This window comes from Seriola aureovittata, chromosome 16, assembly GCF_021018895.1.
Source record: "Seriola aureovittata isolate HTS-2021-v1 ecotype China chromosome 16, ASM2101889v1, whole genome shotgun sequence".
Classification (NCBI taxonomy): Eukaryota; Metazoa; Chordata; class Actinopteri; order Carangiformes; family Carangidae; genus Seriola; species Seriola aureovittata.
This window is the reverse complement of record NC_079379.1, coordinates 23,211,552-23,230,118: the sequence shown is the minus strand read 5'-3', so window position 1 is coordinate 23,230,118 and position 18,567 is coordinate 23,211,552. Positions and strand designations below refer to the sequence as shown.

Sequence of the window (18,567 nt, the reverse complement as noted above, 5' to 3'; positions counted from 1 at the left end):
CATGAGCTCTTGCAGCCGCTGGCTCCGAGTCCCAAACTGAACTGAGCTCTGACACAAACATACAGTTGTGTGAGAAACTTAATCCGCATCAAACAGTGTGTGCATTAAAGCAGCTCCAAGGAGCTTCCCGAGACTTTATACCCAAGGGAGGGCATGGTGCTGCTTCTACTGGCTTTACAGTCGCTCATATTATAGTCACACTTCATAAAAATAAACACGCTAAGCTAAGCTCGACGTAGACTGCTTATTCACCGCTTGTATTAAAACTATCAGTCATGTTGTCACTGTTTTCTTTTACGCATTCATCTTCACGGTCACAGTTGAATTGCGCTATATCAGTCTTTATCTTAGAGCCCAGTGTTCATGTTGTATTCATACATCTCTTTATAAAGAGTGCAGCAGGGGCCTGAGGCCTGCTCGCTCGGTGGCACGGATGTGATGAATGGCTGCCAGTGGCTGGCACTGCCTACTGATGGATGGTGGGGGAAGTATGCTAATGGCCTATTGTTTTAAGGCTTTTGCCCACCGTAACTTATAGCATTGTGAAAGCCTTTAGCCGCAACCCCATCAATTTATCACAACCCAAAACTTCAGAGTCAGAAAATAAAAAGGAAGTAGGGAGAAGGGCTGCTGGGTGATTTAAAGCCAAATGTGCAGCAAGGGAGCGCACAGGGAAGTAGAAGTTGCTGGAATGCCAGGTGCACCATATGTTTTGTGACATGTTAGTATAACATACAGCTTGAGCCTGTAAAACTGGATATTTTGTTTATGTGTGTGCAGAGCGCCTAGATGATAAAACATCTGTGCTGATGGCTACGAGTGCAACTCTGCATATAGCATTTGGAAAAATCAGAAACAAACCAAAACACATTCTATTCTCTCACAGTTTGTAAGTAGCAGCTCGTACATTAGTCTCAGAGAAAGAAACGTGGGAAGTAGATTTGAACCTGTCATGTTGACACCTCTTAATTTCCAGCGTCGATGTTGTACCTGCACGGAAGCAGGAATATTCCCAGGAGATCTAGTCCGTCTGTCCTTGGCAGGCCTCGCTGCAACAGTTGTGGTGCTTCCCCCTCACTTGCTCTGCAGCTCTCATTATCACAGACGTTTAAGCAGCTCTGGACACAGACTGTGAAACCCACGGACAAATGTTTGTGGTGGGATCTTTGAAGCTCAATTACTGAACACAGAAGACACAGATTTGAACAAAGCTGTAGTGGGATACGAACAAATACCACCGCAATTAAGAAGAAACACGTCAACCAAGCAGTCATGCCTGCAAACAGTCCTCACCTAAAGCTATAAAAAAAAAGTTGCATGATTTGGTTTCCACCAACTGTAGCAGGTCGAACCTGAAGACAGAAGTTAGTATATAAATTACAACGGAGAGTTTCGGTAAAGATTTTAATAGCTTCTGTTTTCACCTCCACATAATTTTGGCTAACGTGAGGTTTAGCTTAAAGCCTGTCTGCTTGTGTTCCTCATTATATTTAAGAATGAGAGCTGAAATTACAAGAATAAAACCAAAGTTGTTAATGAACCACAATTATTCTTTCATTAATCTCTCTCAGCTGTTCTCGTTGCCAACTGGTACTGCACTGGCTCCTCCGCTCCCTCAAAGCTAATCTAAAACTAGCATCTCTGAACAACAACAACAACAGGCCACATGACTGTTCCTCATCATTATGAGGAAAAGATGCCTTTTTGGGAGATTTGTCCCTATTATACATGTCTGGGCTTCAGTTCCACTTTTCAGCTGGCAGAAAATTTGAATTGCTGTCTGAGAAAACTATCAGACTTGTTATACGAGGCACAGCGTGTGCAGGCCCATTCAAGCGAACATGTCGTATTCGGTGACCTGTGACATCTTGACTTCATTTTCAATTTCAAACACTTTCCTAAAAAAAAGACTGATAATAGATAAAATACATAAAAAAAAAAAATATCTGCTTCCACCAATTTATCCCAGTGGAGCTGCAGTGTACAAGGTATCAGAGACTAACCGGGACCGTATCCAGGAGAAGTGGAAATCATTTCAGCAGTAAATTGTGGAGCATTTCACAGCTTTCCATTTTGCGAGAGAATATGCCGCCTTATTTCTCCTATATCAATCCTCTCCTCAATCTTCCACTTTCACACCTCCTTCCCTTTATGTTTTTCTATTTCTTTCTTAATCCTTCTCATTTCACATTTTCACTGCACACATTCAGATCCGGGCAGATAAATACTCCTCATTGTGTTTCTAACAGGGAACAATTTGCATAACAAGGAACATGATATGTGACATCAAAGACAGTAACTGACTGAAGTACTTCCTGATGAAAAAACACGTCCTCTCTCTCCCTTCTGGTACTGATTGTGTGTCTTTTAAGGGATTTAAGACCTTGAATCTTTACAAGAATGACTGTAAACACAAATAATAACCTGGAAAATCCATTTTGTGGTGCAGCCGTGAACCTTGATTTTCTCATGGACACTGCACTAATCTCTTCCTAGAGGACAGACTGACAAAATATGATGTGCACACACTCCCACTGAGCGATTTATTCAAAATAACTGGTGATGTAATTTGGTAATGTAGGCATGAGTCTGTATATCACACTCTGTTTTTGGACAGCACCTCAGATAAGCATTTCATATCTGTTTGTCACATAACCTTGAATATACCGTATATATTATCTCAGGGGACAAGGGCTGTTTGGCTTCTTTCTCCCTGTTAGCAGACGGAGCTGACGCTGGCGATGCTAGCTGGTTGATCTCACTGTTATTCTAACTAATAGCTTAGAAGCTTGGTTATGTAGTGACTATTTATAGCTGGAAAGCTAAACGCTAACACCAGACAGCTGGGAACATGCTAGTGCTTGTCAGTCACAACAGATTTGTGAGCTAGCGTGTGTGATAACTGACAGTTAGTAAGCTAGCTAGCACAGTCAGACAATGACAGCGCATCAAAACCTTCACTGAGCACATTTATTCTTCCCACATTAAATACCCTTTTAGTTTTATTGATTCTATGTGATTTCTTATTTCATCTATGGCATTCCTTTGGCACCACCCTCAGGAAAACTTGACATTTTCTGACAAGGCTCTAAGAAGAGCAAAAGTAAATGTGTTCCTATTGTTCAGGCAGATAATAAAGCAAATTGTTGCCTGGTTGGTGCAAAGATCTCAAGGCAAGAATTTGCTTTACATTTTGGGGAAAAGTGGTGATTCCAACCCTGAGCATTTGGATCTGGACGTGGGGGATATTTAAAGGTGTAGGAAAGCAAAAAACACAACATATATCTAAATAAAGTTATTTTTATTGTCCATTTCTTTCTTCTTTAAAGTACTACAGTTGAGAATTGGTCATATAACCAGGGACATTGCTTTGTTTTAAGGGGTCACAAGCCAAAAAAAAAAAAAGGTTGTGAAGCACAGCCTTACGATGAAGACACAATGAATTTGATGGACTGTAATGCAAGTGGGATGTGAGTTAATTGCCTCTCAAAGTGGGACAGTAGGCGTTGCAGGATTGACCAGTGATCCAAAAAGACAGAGGGGTCGCAAGCAGAACATTTTCATGCAAATGAGGTAAAAGTTCCAACAAAACCAAACAAAGTGCTGCTCGTTACAAAGTCATGTTCAGTATTGGAGAAAGTGATGCTAATTTACACTGTATTTGTTAATGAGCAAGATATTTACCAGCTTGTTTGCAAGTGAGGAGTGAGAAGCGGTGGAGGTGATACTGCACATTTCTTCTCTTCCAGCGGGTCCTGAACTCTGAGCCTGTGAGGAAGTGGAGCCACCCTTTGTTTCTAGGCAACCATAGACTAAAATTGGTCATGTGACAACACACTTTTGAAGAGACAACAATTTTACTCACCCAGTGATGAAGAGAGGCCCATGGAAGAAGTGTTTTTAGCGACCCAAAGTAATTTTTTCATGTTCAACAACAACGAGTTATGATTCTTTGTGTTTGAACAATTACACACAAGTTTGAAAAAATCTCACACAGAATTTATAATATGAGGCTACACTGTTAGCCTGACATTAGCTCGAAACTGCTGGACGACACAAATGTTGGGGTGGGGTAATTTGAGCCAAAAGGTTCTGGGGGAAGTTGAACCAGTGGTGCTGATCATGGAAAACCCATCTTCATGTTCAAAGAGAGCAGAAGTTCATATTCCCCCTTCAGCGTTGACGAGGCAGATGTTGAGTGGCAGCCTCCACGTCTGTGAGCAGAATTACAACATGTAAGAAGTCATTTGGTACTTTGATATAGCAGGTGAAAGTTTTCAGTTTTACTTCAGCATAGTCAATGGTACAATTTACAACGTCTAGCTCAACTTCTCCTCCTGAGTCATCTTTCCTCACATGGGGGGCAAGTTGAACCAAGAGACCACTTTTGTTTTGGCAAGTCATATTTTGAAACTTGCTTCTTTAAGATCCATAGTGATTATTCTCAGAGATGCATCACATCGCAATTACGTTTTGTTGCTAGGTGACATCTAGTGGTCATAGTAATTATGACAGGAGCAAAGGGGAAAAGTGCAGCGACGTAGTATAAAGAGAGACAAAGGAGGAGGTTGTGGTGGATGGATGAATATGACACAGAGGAACCGTGTTCGGTTCTAATGTGAAACAAGCTGCTTATATTGTTACCATGACAACAAAGGCAGTGTAATGTTGCAGAAGTACTTATTTTAATCAAAACCACGATTTTTTCCTAAACCTAACCAAGACGTGACTGTTATTATAGCAACCATGGCAACAAAAGTAGGTACTCGGCTGTCGGTACGGTCTGCGTGTTTATTATTGTAACCATGACAACTGAGGTCCGGTATGCCTTCTGCCGTAGGGGGCGCTACTCCAGGAGACACTCTATTGGTTGTATCAGGGGTTGAAAAGAAAAAACAGACCTGTGTGGACTAAAATGAAGTTACTTTAGTGGTGATTAGCTGATTCACACAATGCTTTTGTTCAACTTTTGTGAATTTGGTGACATTTAAAAAATGTGCTGTTGAATACCCTGACGGTACTGACCTTTGATACAATGGAGAAAACTGGAGAGTCCAAGAACATGAGCACATTTTATCTGTGGTTAAAAAAGCCTTCTCTTGAAAATGAGAACACATGCTAATGTCTATTTTGCAAGAAAGGAAACTATAGCAACAATGAACAGTGGCCACAGCATCACCAGAAAAAAACTTACCATGTCACTAAGCCTCCAGAATCAATTTGGAGCAAATTTTTTAATGACGTTTATTACCATTGTGAAGCTTTTGACTGAAGATTAAGGACTTATCCTCAGAAAAAGCCACAGATGTTTGGAAGTAGCTATGGGAAACCTTTCACATTTTGAATCATTGTTGTAGAACAAAAAATCAGCAAAAGATACTTCTATGTGAATCAAATGAAATGTAACTGAGTCACCTGGAGCCTCCCTTCTGCTGCTCAGTTCACTTAGAAACTAAAACTGTTGACTAAAAACTTACCAAACTGTGGAGTGCAAGACATCTGGAACCCTCACACCTGAGCATAAATTAAACCGCATCTACTGTATCACAACACGTCATGAGAAACTGTGTCCAAAAAAAGGTGCAAACTGCAGCCTCAATGCGAGAACCTCACTTCCGTGTGGTAATTGGAATCACATTTAATTTTCCTGTTTCTTCAGATAAATCTTTATCTAAAACTTGCAGATGTAGCCTGAGTGTATTTGGATACACAAACATTCACCCGAGCGAACCGCACTTGATGTAATTAGGCATTCTTCCAGTTTAATCAAGTAACCCTGACTCCAGACGCACACACAAAATCACTTCCTCCCTGTTCGAAAGAAACTCAGTTTTCACGCAGAAACATCAAGCAGAGTTTCTGCCTGTAAAGTTCCTCTTCCCATTCACACGTTGTGTTTATCTGCTTTTCATTACATACTCCCTCCATCATCTCGGCTCAGAGTTGCTGTGACTTGACACTGCTTCCAGGAACATGCTTCTCGTCTGCGAAAAAACAACTCGCACATTCACCAGTCAGGATTTAGTTAACTTTTCCACACTGGCTTTACATAAATCAACTTCACAGAAGTGATCCTTGAAGTGGGGACAGTGTGTGTGTGTGTGTGTGTGTGTGTGTGTGTGTGTGTGTGTGTGTGTGTGTGTGTGTAGAGAGGGTGGGATCGCAGGGACTAAACCACCATAAAACCCAACAATCACTTATTATTCTTCACAATCGTGGGAGTAAATTGCGGCAACAGCGAACTGCACCTGAGATCTGGGTGAGATTTTAACTGCTTAACTGTGGGTCATCTCCTGTAAGTACTGAGGCGTTTGGAGTAGTTACTCCCACACTGCTGTACTCTGGGACTGCCGCATGTGTGTCTTGGTGAGCGCGCACACACACACGCACACGCACACGCACACACACGCACACACACACACACACACACACACACACACACACACACACACACACACACACACACACACACACACACACACACACACAGTAGGCCTCTGGAAACACAGTTGATCAATATGTGTGATGCAGCTTCAAGTGAAGTGAAGTCAATATTTACAGAACACAAGTCGACCAACGTGCCTCGCTTGACGATCAAAATAAGATAAATAAGATGCAAGTCAATTAATAAAAGAATACCTTGATAAAATCATAACACAAACAGCACTGCACAAACAACACATAAAACACAAACAAATAAAAGTCAGTATTGTTGTCAGGCTTGTCTTTATGAGGACAATTAAGAGGCTAAAGAAAAGAGATGGCTCTTCAGATTTGGTTTTAAAGATATCAATAGCGGGGGAAGGTCTACTCTCTCCTCAGTGAGCAGACCCCCTCCAAAATGTTCTGGGGGTTGCCCAGAGCCGGACAAGACACATGGGAAAGAAAAACAATAATGCTAACCTAAATTAAAATCTATCCGCCCAATTTGAAAACCCTCGATTGGAGGAAAGGGGGTTATGACCCGTGCCGGGCCGCCCGGGTTTTCTGCTGCTTGGGCCCCCGACTGTGGCGCTGAGTGGTTGGACTGGGGCCCCCTCCCCTGCCCCTCTGGCATTCTCCCCCATCCTTACTACATGAGTGTGATAACTACCATCCCAATTGTCACTATTACATAGTTTCACATTATTATTGTATTATACTATCGTCATCATATATTATCATTAATATTATGCTGTCTCTATATATACATGCACACATGCATTGCCTCTATTACTGCTTTATTACTATTGTTATATATCATTGTTAGCATTATTATTATTGTTGTTATTATTATTATTATTATTATTATTATTATTGTATACGATCAACTTTCAGAACATATCTTCTATGTCACCTGTTTTTTAACCAATAAAAAGGAAAAAAAAAAGGGGGGAAAGTTTAATTGTTAGTGGCAAATTATCACACAATTGAAGGCCAATAAGTTAAAATGCTTCATCACCTTTGTTTTTTAACTTGGTGTGTGGAATGGAGAGCATTGATTGGTCAGCAGATCTGAGGAGTCACGAAGAGGTCGAGTTCAGCGATGTAACCCGGTGCGCATCTGTGCAGTGCTTTAAAAACAATCTAAAATGAATTCTGTACATCACAGCTAACCAGTGAAGAAAGGCCAGTACAGGGGAGACGTGGTGTCTCCTCTCGGTGAGGAGTCTCGCTGCTGCATTTTGAACCAGCTGCAGGCGAGATAAGACTGACTGACTGATTCCTGCCGAGAGAATTGCAGTAGTCGAGGCGAGAGGAGATAAAAGCGTGAACTAGAGTCTCCACATCTTTTAACAGACAGGAATGATTATAATTTTGCAAGTGGTCAAAGATGAAAACAGCCACTAGTGGCAACTGAGTTGATTGTCTATCAAATGTTAAATCAGAATCAAAGATAATTTACATTGAGTAACAGAGGACGAAGGGCATTGATTGTGATTGCAGAGTTCTCTGCAGGGTTTAAAATGAAGACCTCATTTTATTCTGGTTTAGCTGAAGGAAGCTTTATGCCATCCAGGATTTTACATCCTAATGCAATGTAGAAGGGAGTTAACACTGCATGGATCACAAGGTTTCAGCGGGAAGTACAGCTGGGTATCGTCAGTATAATATTATTACTATTAATAATATTATATTTTCTGACTCCAAAGGAAGATAGGGAAAATAGATAGGGCCTAATATGGAGCCTTGAGGTACTTCACAGGAGACGGGTGCAGAGGAAGAGGACACATTATCAATTCTAACAGAGGCTGATCATATTTAAGAGGTAGGAGGCAAACCACTGAAGGGTTTAATGTAATTTCCTGAATCTAAAGACCAGAACAAATGATCAGGGGAGCAGACTCTGTGCTATGGTGTTTCTTAAAACCTGAGTTAAAACTACTTTTTCAATACTTTTGGATAAAAATGAGAGTTAAAACCTAAGTTAGGTTTTTTGATCGGAAGCTGACCATAGCTATTCACTTAGGAGCTATTGATTATTGCTAGAATGTGAGGCCCAACAGTAAAAAAGAAAAAAAAAAAAAAAAAAGACCATTAAAACCACATCTGGAAAGCCACAGTGAGTTAAGAAATGTATTTTGGAGGACACATCTCAGAAGAAGATCTTTGCCAGGTTTCAGTGAGAAATAAAAAATGTAATTTATGGGTTAACATGAAATCATTTAAAATGAAAGACTTGTTGGAGCATGATCTAACATTTAAAGGTGCCATTTTGCCAAGGGGAGTATGCAGAATGCTTTCCCTGTGATTGGATGAAATATGGATCAGATTGCAGATTGTTGGAAGCAGTAGTGTGGCTGGACTAGTGGGAATAGTATTTGTAGTTGTTACTCATACTGGTATACTGGCATGTGTAGGGGGAGTGGGGCTTATAGAACATAGCTGGGACCCTTTAGAGAATTTGCTGTGTGAAGTGGAACCAACGCTGTGAGCTAAAGGGCTTGGGCTGGACAGACATCATTTACAGTCACATTTGTTTATGGAAAGTTAGGCTGTAAAAAACAATTTGCTGTGAGCATACGTGACCCCAAAAAAACGGGTCAGAGACCATCTCTCTTTAAAAAGTCGTATTGGCGTTTCCAGATAGAGTGTAGAGATACTTGGCTCGCTTTTCTGACACCTACACAAAAACCAATGCTTACAGAGACATCACTTATTTATATCATTTCACCCAGCATACAAACTGAAATCATAGCACATCTTTCCACGACTGTAATAAAGCCAGTGATCGAGCTTCTATCAGCCTGTAATCTATTTTAGTTTTTGAACAGCTGCATAATTTCATGCAGAGTATTTAAAACATGCTGATGTTAAACAGGTTTACCATGATCACAACCTTAGTTTAGCATGCTAACATTTACTGATAGTAGATCCAAAAGTGGTGAACTAATGACGAACTGTTTGACAAAACTGAAAAGAAAAAAGTGCTGTGGTGCCAAAGCTGTACTCACATCAGCCAAAACCCTGAATTTAGTCATCAGTCTTCCAAGGCTGGATGAGCAACCAAACGAAGTGAGACACCAAGAGCTCCAGGGTTACTGTGTGTCACCAAGTTTGTGATCATTTCAATGATATGGGTTTTTTTGTTTCCACATTATCAGTTGATGTCATAAGGATCCGACAGTAGTTGTTGTTTTGTTGAGGCAAATCTACGGCACGGTAAAATAGGAAAAAATGAACACATTGCACATACAGTGGGAAGAATTGGGGGGGGGGGGGGTTAATGAGGCCATGGGATTGTTTCCATGCCTGCCAAATAACTGCATTGATAATATCTATATTAAATTGCTTCTGGAATCTGCACCAGCCTTCATACGGTCGTGTCGGTGGTAAACTGAGAACAAAAACAATCTGTGGGGAAACATTCAGTGTAAGTGGAGAAATTTCTAGATGTTAAATTACAGCTGAAAACATCACTTATTGACAGCTACAAATATTTTCCTCCATATCAGTATCTCCCTTAAAAAACCCAACATCGGTTACGCCAAGGCTGATATCACTGAGCAGCCTAACATCCTCTCCCTTATCAGTACACATGTTCAACCACCTGCTACTTTTAATATTAACAGCATCTCTTGGCTACATTAAAAACTCAGCCAGCCCCGTAATAGTGTTTTCACGTCCGAGATCATCATTCCTCCTCCCCGGCCTGGCTTTATCTCAGTCTTACTCATCATTTCTGCTGATCTGTGTTTCCCAGCCTTAATGTGCCTCATACACCGCCTCCACTGACCCCGCTCAGCTCAGCTCGCCTCACACCTTCCACCTTATACATCCTCGCCTCAGCCCCGTCTGCGCACCGTCTTACACTCCCTGGAGTCCCAACCTTAGCCTGGCCCTATTTGTTGTTTCCCCACAGACATTTTCATTAAGATGATGTCAGGATAGACTGAACTCATTCTGCACTATGTTTACACAAGGAGATACAGGCCCGAACAGCTTTTTTCTTTGTTGTGATCTTACCGCGCTCAACACAGCTCTCTTTGAATAAATAAAAACAATTGAAGAAGAAAAAAAAAATATTCAAATGGAAGACGATAAGAGGAGAATGTGGCAGAGAAATGAATGTTGTGTACGCTGTGGATTTACAAGGATAATTTTGTAAGATGCAAAATTAGAACAATGAAGTTGCATAACGGTATTTGAAAAATACAGTAAAACCAGTGGTTCCCTGGGGCTAAAAAAAACTGAGGAATCACAAGATCATAGCCGTGGCATACAACTGAAAACTAAACTCAACTGCCTTCATCAGTGTAACATTATGAACCAGAAATGACCCAACAATTACTAAAAAGATCCAAGGTGCAACAAGCATGATAAATACATAAAGCTAAGTTTAAAACCTCTTTACAATCACCAGTGGAAAAGCGATAGATGCACACAGACTGTTGCTACATACACAGAGTGAAAAGTTCATTTTCCCAGCCTTCTCCTTCATCCTGCTCCAGCAGCGCAGGTGGAGATATGTGGGTGAAGGCCAACAGTCCACAGCTACGTCTCACTGCACATTTGCTGAGCGACCTCTGCAAGCTTTGTGTTCTGTCCAACCACAACCAAGCTGAAGTCCAACATCGTTCTACGTTCATTTTCACTTCACTGCGCTCCTCTTCAGACATGCTAGTGGCGCCGCTCTGTGGATGGACATGTCAAGCCAGAGAGAAACATCTCAACAGCTGTGTCCGAAATCACTCACTACTCCCTGAATTGACCATTTTGTTATTATGTCATTCTGTCCGAATTATAGTGAGATATATTATACCATATATAGTGGACTGTATCATGAAACGTAATAGTGTAGTAGTGGTGAATAACCAAGCAATACAGAGTGCCACAGGGATGACATATTGTTGTAGACCAACCCTGAAGTTAGCGTCACCCTGGTCCCTCAATTAAAAAGCCAATGGGATTTTTACATTGGCTTTTGGATTACTTCAGAAAATAAGCTCTATGATAAACAAAAGTTCATTTTACAGCTTAAATACAAAAGTCTAAATACAAAAAAAAGTTCATGTTAGGCTATAAACAAACTAAACCACCATCCCATGACTTCAACGTCACCACCACAAAACTTCAACTTGTAGTTTGATTTAGCTCCGACCTCTTCTACAAAAACATTTACTGTTACAAAGTTGGTAATATTTAGCAAAAGTGCAAATATAAAACACAACAAGACTGTGAAAATGGACTCAGTAAATTTGATTTCAGGTTTTCAGCCATCTAACCAAAAACCAATAGACTTCAGGGTGAGAGAACTGAAAGTGCTAAAATGCTAACTAATTTCATTCCTGCAGGACTCTATATAACATCATGTATTGTGCTCACGCTGAGAAAATCAGTAGTGTCCGAAAGTATTTTTCATTTTACCGATGAGCCCACTACCCTGGATGGTGAGTAGGGTGTAGTGAATGAATGAGTGACTTCGGACACAAACAACGACTATTAGATGGATTGCCATGAAATGTGCAACATTCGTTCTTGAAGATTGTTGTTATTGTAGATAGACATAGAAAGAAACATTGTGGTTGTGCAAAACTGTGGCTGTTCTGGTGCTGATAACTTCATCAAGCTCCTCCAGAAACAGAGAAGACATAATCAAAGACTGATCTTACTCTTACTAAGCTAACCTTTAAGTGTAAAATCATTTGAGTAGCCCAGTAAAACAGATCAGAAGCCACGGACCTCTGTGTACAAAGCAAGTTAGACTGAAGGATCCACTTCAGAGAGCGAATTACTCTGTATTTCCCGTTAAGATGAGCAGAGCAGCAAAGTAAAACAAGGGTTGATTGCAGTAAATGCATCTGATTAGCGCTCTGCAGGCTGTGCATGAGTAAGCAGTAAGCCATAATGAGCTCCCAGTCTATACTGTCAACACTGTGTTAGCAGGGTAAAATCATAAAGTGAAGCACTGAGTGTTGTGCCAATTAAAGCTAGTTTTACATCAAACTTTGTGGAGCTAATGTGTGTGTTTAACATTAAGAGTAATCCTTTCATGCTGTGTGTATCAGTAATTTTCAGAGCCCTTGTGCACACAGAGCATTATTGAGCTGTCATGCAGCAGGTTGTCTCGGGTCATTCGTGCCGCGGTGACGAAGCCGTATCACGGAGGGTTATTACTGGTCATTTGTCTGGAGAGTGCGCTCTGTTCCTGTTGTCATGTTAAAACTCCAGAGTTGGAGATGTTAACAGTGTGCTGCACATTTTAACCCACACGTTCCTCCTTTCTTCAACAGTGTCAAGTCTCAATAGATTTTTCTTAATTACTCTCTTCTGTGTGAGAACAGCAGAGCAAATCAGGCATGGTGAATGAGTTCTCCAACAAGGACTTTGACAGCTGTGATATTTCTTTTTCTCGCAACCTTTTTTTTCTTCTTTGTCTCAGAATAGTCGTAAATTGCAGACAACTGCCAGGCTTCACGGTGACACCCTGATTGTCGCCTTCATTACACAGCCAGGTACTTTCTGTGAGGAGCCGAGAGCGAGGTTCTTATATGGGCTTATATGGTTTGACAGAAATGCTACAGGATTTAAATGGTATTACAGTTGATATGTAAGCTGAGACAGCAGCTCCCAAACTGGGACTCCCAGGGGTTCTTGATGGTGTTGTAGGGCTTTATCTACCCAGTGAGAAACAGTTCATTTCTACATTCCCCTCCTGTGTTATTATCTCAACACATTGGTAGAAAGTAACTAATTAAGTCAAGATTTTAAATACAGTTTGAGGTGCTTGAATATATCCATTTCAACTATGAATGTTTACTACAGTATTTTATTTTTTATTCCACTACATGTATCCATAGCTACAATTACAAGTTTGCGTAAACATGTAATTGTTGCACTAAATATGATGCATTTTAGCTGTGCTATTGGGACAGGATGCAAATGTTGGCCACCACTTTGGCCCAGACTAAATTACTTCAACAACTTGACCAATTGAGATAAATGGATGTGCACTGGTTAGCACTGTCACCTCACAGCAAGAAGGTTCTGGGTTCATGTGGTGTTTGCACTTGCATGTTCTCCTCGTGCCTGCATGGGTTTCCTCTGGGTGCTCCCACTTCCTCCTACAATCCAAAGACATGCAGGTTAGGTTCATTCATAGGTTTGAATGTGAGCGTGAATGGTTGTTTGTCTCTATACATCACCTGGGACTGGCTCCAGTCCATAGGCAGGTTAGTTAATACTAATGCTAATCCTAATGCGAACGCACAGGGGAGGAGGCTAGCTTGCCCCCACTGGGCCCTGCGCCCAGCCAGCCAGCAGCCTAGCTTGTTATTTTGCAATCTTATAATGAAATCATTAAATTCATTCATCAATGAGCAATGCTACAAAGCTAGCTAATTCATTTCAGACATATATATATACATAGACGCCACATTGGTCGCTTCAGCCTGTTGCTGCGATACATCAATGTCGCTGCAATATTGGTGTGGGTAAGACTGCACTGAAAACAAATATGAATAAATTCTGTTTTTCTGGATAAAAAGCTTTATAGTGTTTATATTCCTCAACAGATTTCAATTAGCTGTTTTTATGTTCAAGGGTTTATGATCTACGTGCAGTAAAAATAAAAGTTTGGTCCCCAGTTAATAAGAATCATGATAGTTTTGGCTGTAATCACTGCTTTCCATAAGGAGCTGTATATCAACGTTAGGTTTACATGAAGTGAATAAGGCCACATGGTGGAAAATAATTAATTGTCATGTGGAATTGTTAAAACTAGTGAGTAAAATCAATAAAATAAGATAAATGGAATAAGATAGTGAGAGAAAGAGAATGAGGTGTAGTAGTAATACAACAATATATAAGTGTATAGAGCAGCTGTATATTGTATTATTATTATCCTACAAATACAAGCAAGCAAGGAATTAATTTAGTAAAGTAAGGCGAGTTTTAACAACTCATGACAATTAATTATTTTCCACCATGGCAGTAATTCAGTTAAACTAAACCTAACGTTGATACACAGCTCCTTATGGAAAGCAGTGATTACAGCCTAAACTATCATGATTCTTACTAGAGACCAAACTTTTATTTTCACTGCACGTAGATCATAAACCCCTGAATATAACGACCCATTGAAATTGATTGAGAAATATAAATATTATAGAGCTTTTTATTCAGAAAAACTGCAGCTCTTCCGTTTACTTGCGCTTGTTCACAAATCAGTCTTGCCCGGACCAATATGGCAGCGACGATGACGGACGATCCAGCAGCCAATGCAGCGTCTACGTGTATCTGTATTTGCCTGAGTGAGTCCAGACTCCTGCCAAGTGCAGACCCAGCTTGTCCAGTCAAACTACTCCATGAAAAGAAATGAAAAGATTAATCAATCAACCATTTAAAAGTCATTTATTATATTCAAAGTACAAAAGTATGAAAACTGACGATTACATTTACTAGTTTGAGAACAGCCGGCAAAGGCGGCTTTTAACAATAGCTGCTGTAGCTAACAGTTCAGCTAACAACAGTTTGAGTCTGTTTTTAAAACGTCTGCTGCTTACTGCTTATTAACATACACGTTCACATAGCGGCGGGCGATCTGACTCTTATATCAGGGATGATCTTACTTTGGCACATGATCTACTTTTCAGATGACTCGTACAGGTCGCGTCATTAAAAGCTGCTATATTTAGGTAATTAAATTTAAAAGTTCAGCGGCTGTTGAAGAAAGAGTGCTGGAGTCCAGGATGTCTTATGCTGAGGATGTTTACTGAAGCTTGAGCTCAAGGAGATGGAGGGATTTATCAGTATAGTTCTGTGTGCATGATGTCACCTCAAATCTGAAGCAGAAGCCCTTGGGGATCATCTTTATACATTTAAGAGTACTATAGATAGCTTACACTCCATAATTGGTCAAATATCTTAAGAAGAGGAAGAAGAAGGATGTGTGAATAGACTATTGGTTCGTTAACCATAAACAAGGAAACATGACTATATACAGAAAGAGCTGATTCTCAGAACACCCAGCCACTTGTTACCGACCATCCAAAGTCAATGAGACGGCAGGCACCTCCGGGGGTCCACCTCCAAGATACAGCGTCATCAATCCGGCCGCCATCCTGGAAAGCCAACACACCAACATTGGTAACCCAGGCAGCCGTTTCAGAAGCAGCACCAGCAGCTTCTTTGTCACCTGGAGAGAGAGAGAGAGAGATTTCTAATGTTAATATTTGGGTGTGAATTTAATACACATGCTGCTATTCCATGGGCGACCATACATTTTATTCTGTAATCTGATATATCGTTAAATTCATTCGTCAATGAACAATGCCAGCAAGCTAGCTGCTAATGCTAGCAAGCTGGGGAACTTCTGACGGGAATTTTGTAGTTTTCTGCTCCGTATCGCGACACAGATCTTAACAAATCCATTTCTTCTTTTAGTGTCTTTGTTCAACCTCAACACTGATCATTTGTTTAATTTTGCTTCAGATTTTCAACCAATACAAATCTCTTCGACACAAGCGCAATTGTTTCACATACGCAAACTTGATTTCTCATGCAGATTTATTTTACAGCTTTACAAAGGTTGATTTACAACTACAAACACTGGAATTATTTGTGAATATCACTTTACAAGCTCAAAATCATTTTGACCCTAATTTGAGCCTGGACACACACATAGTTACAGCAAACAACAGTTTTGTTTTTAAAAACATCTGCTAACTAATACACATCTCTCAGCATAAAGCAGGCTATGTTAAACTTTACATGGTTGTGGTTTAACTGGTAGTTTACCATTTGTCAAACTTTGGTCAGTGAATTGATGTTAATGAGTAGTTCATCATAACTCCATCACTATATCACAATAAGTTCCTTAACAACAAATCCGAGACAGCAAGTTTCCAAACAAGTATTTTAATTGTAATATTCAAGCCAAATATTAATAATCACATCCATGTTGTTTTCTGATGCATTCATGATGATGACGACTTAAATGTAAAAAAACAAAATATAATTTTAACTCATCTTAAATGTTTAACTATGATCTGTGTGGAAATGCTATTATACAAAATGCAAGCTGCTTTTATTTTAGTAGATTTTCAAGGTGGACGACGGCGCAGGCTTGAAAATCTACTACAACTTTCAGGATATGAAGGCGACAAAACCACCTGCCCTCTGATTGGACTGTGGTTGTCCAGTTAGTTTCAGCTGTTAATATTGGCTCAAAATTCTACTTGTAACTTTGTTGGCACACACGGAACTGTGAGCACAAAGTTTTCAACAAAGCACTTTGTCAGTGTCTCTGCGTTACCTCACCACTGCTCATTTGTTCTGTTATATTCAAATTTTTTTTTTTTTTGTAACAAATGCAAAACTTGTTTGCAGTGTATTATTGAGGGTTAATGAAACACATTACAACAGACATGCATTGTAAACTACAGTGAAATCCATCAGCATATTGTGGTTGTTTTCTAGAGTTGTGTAACTTTGGACAGTAAAGTCATTAGATACATAGATTACATAGATAAAAAAATTTTTTAAATAAAACAATGAAAACAATACCACACAACTGTACAAAAGTGTTTTAGAATGACAAAACTCCTGCTGGGCAAGAACTGCAAAAGGTATTGATTAGGGGATGTGCAAAAGATCACAGTATAGACAATATCTTTTATGTGCAGGGATAATACCTCAAGGTGTTACTGCAATGTGGTTGATTGATTGATGAGGCCAGATGTAGAAGAAAAGGCAGGTGCTGGTCCATCATTGGATCATTGGTGATGATTAGACTGGAATTCTGGTCCTGATAAAGACAAACGTGATAGGACCATTTGTTTAGATTATACGAGTTCTTTATATTCAAACATGTTAGATCTGTTGAGTGAGTATAATAAATTGTGAGGATAGATATGAATTTGCAAAAATAGATACAGTATGAATATTATGAAATGTAAATGCAAGGAAAAGAAGGGTAAACAACTACAGGTATGATAACAATCCAATGTACACACACTATATAACCCAACAAATTGAGTAGTACAAATATGGATATAATGTAAAATACATAACCAATATAGGCAGTGGTATATTCATTATTAAGAATCAGCAGTATGAACATGTCATCAATTACAAAATGAGTCTAAAGTTACTGACGTCACTAGCTGGACAACAGCCGAGAGCAACAGACACAATCCTACTAATCGCTAAAACGTCTGTCGACAACATCAACATCACCACCTGAAATGTTTGTCGCTACGGTTTGTCAGTCGTTGCACTGATTATACTTTTAGCTAAAGAGCTAATGTTGATGCTACTCACCTGGCTAACAGGAAAGTTGAGCGCTCAGCATGAAACCGCATCTCTTTCCTCTCAGGAGCTTCTCCAGCGGCGGGAAGCCACACCGAGATTTACTCGTGTTGCTTCTTTTCTTTGCCGTTAAACGTGGTTTCTTGTCGGGAGCGTTGCTTCGGGATGCAGATGAATATCGCCTTTTAGGAGGTTTAGCCATTCCTGTGTTTCTGTGACGCTAACTCCAAGCGCTACCGGAAGTTGTTCTTCTTCGTGGGACTGAGGGCAGACTTGACGCGCCACTGACTCACACTACGTCTAGTGTCACAAAGTGGTATTACAACACAGGAAAGGTGGCTGGTGAGCATTTGAGTAGATAACTCTGATATACAACAGATGGAGGTCTTGATCATGACATCGTCACTGTGGCTGCTTCACACACCGTTGATAGTGTTAATTCATTTTTGAACTTTTTAAACTAAAGTTCTGGCCACATCTTATATTGCACCTTTACAACAAAAGCACCAAAGCTGACATTTAAAAATAAAGCTACATGTTCTTTGCCCACATTGCAAACTAACTTACAGTTTTGACACTTAAGTTAAAACAAAGACATTGAGTTTAACTTGACTGATATTGACACATTTGATACATACAAAACATATTTTGATTTGCTTTTGCAGTATATAAATCTATGCTTGGATTATAAAATACAATCATGCTTTCCCTTATACTTGCATTCAATTTGTGATGCACAAACCTTTGTATTTGCCCATTGTGCATTCAGGACAGTAGATGTTGCACTTTTCTAACCAACCCAAAAACACAAGAAGCAGCACCCCTGAAGCCAACAGT

General features: G+C 40.0%; 1 long non-coding RNA gene across 1 annotated transcript; it reads right to left on the bottom strand.

Annotated features, from left to right (window-relative positions):
- Positions 1–3,284: 3,284 nt before the first annotated feature.
- On the bottom strand, positions 3,285–17,959 carry LOC130183353 (uncharacterized). Its single transcript, XR_008829820.1, has 6 exons — positions 17,743–17,959; positions 17,115–17,227; positions 15,466–15,616; positions 13,451–13,544; positions 3,866–4,214; positions 3,285–3,768 (listed from the first exon to the last, which is right to left on the bottom strand). It is a non-coding gene; the product is annotated as an uncharacterized LOC130183353 (long non-coding RNA).
- Positions 17,960–18,567: the final 608 nt, after the last annotated feature.